Source organism: Eurosta solidaginis, chromosome 1, assembly GCF_040869045.1.
Source record: "Eurosta solidaginis isolate ZX-2024a chromosome 1, ASM4086904v1, whole genome shotgun sequence".
NCBI lineage: Eukaryota > Metazoa > Arthropoda > Insecta > Diptera > Tephritidae > Eurosta > Eurosta solidaginis.
Window position 1 is genome coordinate 272,796,241 of NC_090319.1, and position 3,234 is coordinate 272,799,474.

A 3,234-nucleotide genomic window follows, 5' to 3' on the forward strand; every position below is an offset into this window, starting at 1 on the left:
TAATTACCCGCCTCCTTGTTATTCATTAACAGATATATTGATATTTCCACTTCGTCATGGTGGTGCGATGAAGCATAAATTTCGTTATCTAGGATTTATTATATATCGTGTTTGTTTATCTCTCGGTGCATGTCAATAAAGGGAAGTGCATCCTCCATAACTGAAATACGCTCTCTGTGTCCCTTACCAGGTTGACATTATCATTTCTGCAGGAGTCCACCCTGGCCTTGTAACCTTCTGTCATCCGCCGAATTTTTATGATTTCTTTCATCTAAGTGGGCGCGTCTCTTCCTTCTTCGCTTCATGATAAACCTCTAGTGCACCTCAAGTTACTGCAATCTTTAAGCAGAATGGCCCCAATGTCCATTTTCCCTAGGTAGTGCGACATTCCCAATTGCACAAGGTATTTTTTGCGGACCCACTGGGTATTTGAGGACTAATATAAAATATGTAAAAGATGTGCACTCTGTAAATACTCGTAATAAAAATGATTTTAATCTGCCGGCTTATAAAACTGAAGCAGACAAATGTAATCTGTATTATAAAGGTCTTAAATCATATAATGAACTACCGATTGATATTAAATCATGTCATTCCAATAAATTTAAACAAAAATTGTACAATTATTGCAGAACACTACCAATTTAGTGCTGGACAGGCGGACTTCCATAGCATCGATAGAAGTGCAGCGAAACTATACTGCTGTGTAGCGCCAAGACTTCCAAGCTCTTGTGCGCATACAAAAAAGGTTGCCGAAGCACATACTGAAACGCATCACTCGATTAACTCAGTGCATCGCCGTGCAGATGTTGCCTTCGCGCTTTACTAACATGCGTAAAATGCCTACATACTACATAATCGCAACGCTTTGTTCGCATGATCTGGAAGTCTCCCATCCATAGTACTCCAAGGTAGGACATAGATGTAACTATTCTAGATTGCATAGTCCAGAAGACAATTATAAACATGTAAAATAGATTTAAGTTAGGCTTAGGAAAGCCGTAATAAATAAATACATTATACATTATACATACATTATACATTTTTGGTGTCAGCAGCGATGATACATATATAGTGAGAGAGAAATGTGCTTCCACTGCTCGGCTACATCGTCATGTCGGAGAATGCTCTCAGTGACAAGATGTAAAATTAGCAGTGTCAAAAACACTGCGATTGAGCCATCATTGTCTATCCATTTTTTCATCCGAGAGCAATTGTTCTTAAAATATGTCCAATGAATTTCCTTAATCTCTGTAACCAAAGCAGCTTAATCTAATTATAATTTGAAACATATATTGAACTTTTCGAATCGAATTTGAACTACATAAGTATTTTTGAAAATAGGCATGGTTCCGAACAAATAGACAAAATCAGTAATGTTCAAATGCGACTACTTATTGGGATACATTTTGATAAGTGTTGTGTCTGTGATGTGTTTAAAAACAAGTTTAGATTCATACAAAAATTTTGGTAAAGTGGGTGAGACCACAACCCCGGGCAATATAAGTTTCATCTTGCCAAGATTGCAGTTTGTTTGGTTCTGATGAATGTACATTTGTACTTTTACATTAATCTTCGACAAATTTTTTAAGAGTAGGCGGTGTGACTCCTCCTATCAAAATATATCTAGTTTCGCTATATCTTGTAACTATTAGAGTAAGTATTTAATATTTGGTATCGAGATTCGATATATTACGAAATCGAGGTGGAAGACGTCGAAGGAGTTAGAATGAAAGCGAGAGTGTGAGTAGGTGTGGGAATGGGTGTTTGATTGAGAGCAGGAGCGGGATGGGGAGTGGGATCGAGAGTGGGAGTGAGATTGAGATTGGGAATAGGAATGGGTTTGGGAGGAGACAAATGAAATAAGGGATCGGCTCACTTTTTAAATGTAGGCGAACCAAATTAAGCAGGAAAAGGTCTGCCGGGTACGCTTATGACTTTATCAGGAAATTATAATAAAAGGAGATAACAATATTACTATTTGTATGAAGCATGGTTAGAATAGATGGCAGCCATTGTGGTGTGATGGTAGCGTGCTCCGCCATTCACACTGAAGATCCTGGTTTCACGCCGCGGGACAAACAACATCAAAATTTTAGAAACAAGTTTGTTCAATTAGAAGAAAATTTTTCTAAGCGCGGTCGCCTCTCGGTAGTAATCGAGAAGCACTCCGAGTGTATTTCTGTCATGAAAAGCTCTCAGTGAAAACTCATTTGCTTTGCAGGTGCCGTTCGGAGTCGGAATAAAACAGGTAGGACCTGTCCCGCCAAAGGGGCAAGACGCAAATAGGAAGAGAAGTTCGGCCTAAAATCTTTTCGGAGGTTATCGCGTGTTACATATATTTATTTATCGCTAGATTAAGTTGAATTCACCGTGAGGACGAATCTGAAATGAGGAGTTCCAAACCAAAACCTAATAATTGCATCGTAATTTTTATTTGAGATATCGATGGAATTTAACTTCACTTTCTGAAACCTACGCCGTAATCACTATGCGTAGGAAAAAACACACAACTTAACCATTCTGGAACATTACGGAAAATACGTTTTATAGCAAAACGCAATAATTTCATACAATTTTTACATTTTCGAAATGAAAACCTTGTAATATTTATATAATTGAGTATCAGTTGTGGAGTACTACTATACTCCTTAAGGTCGATTTAAGAAATACTTTAAGAGTATTTAAGGGGTATGCGAGTACTCGATAACTGATCCTCATACGTATAATGTTTTTCGTGTGGTGGTTACATTGCGATACCCTGGGCCAGGATCAACTACCTCAGCTCGAAATACTCCTACAGAGTAAACCATGGAACACCCACTGGTGAGAACTTTCCAAAAAATCCTAAGAATTTACTTATTGGCCTACACAAAAGCAACGCTAGAGTTGAGACATGTATTTCTTACTGGGGAGCTAATATGAAAAAAATGGTACGCATGGTCCAACTATTTTTTCGTGTGGCTTTAAAAATGGCATCAAACCTTCTTTTATAAAAATAGCAAATACTATTCACACCAAAGCGCAATAATATCAAAAGATTTCAATTCGAAACGCAATAAGTAAATTTTATCAGACGAAAATGCAGTAAAACATTGTATCATTTGAAAATTCGCCTTCACTTGAACTGGCGACATTTTCTCGTTTATCCAATAAACGGCGGACGCCGCGGTGTAGTGGTAGCGTGTTCCGCCTACCACACGGACGCTTCTGGCTTCACGACCGGGCAAAAAA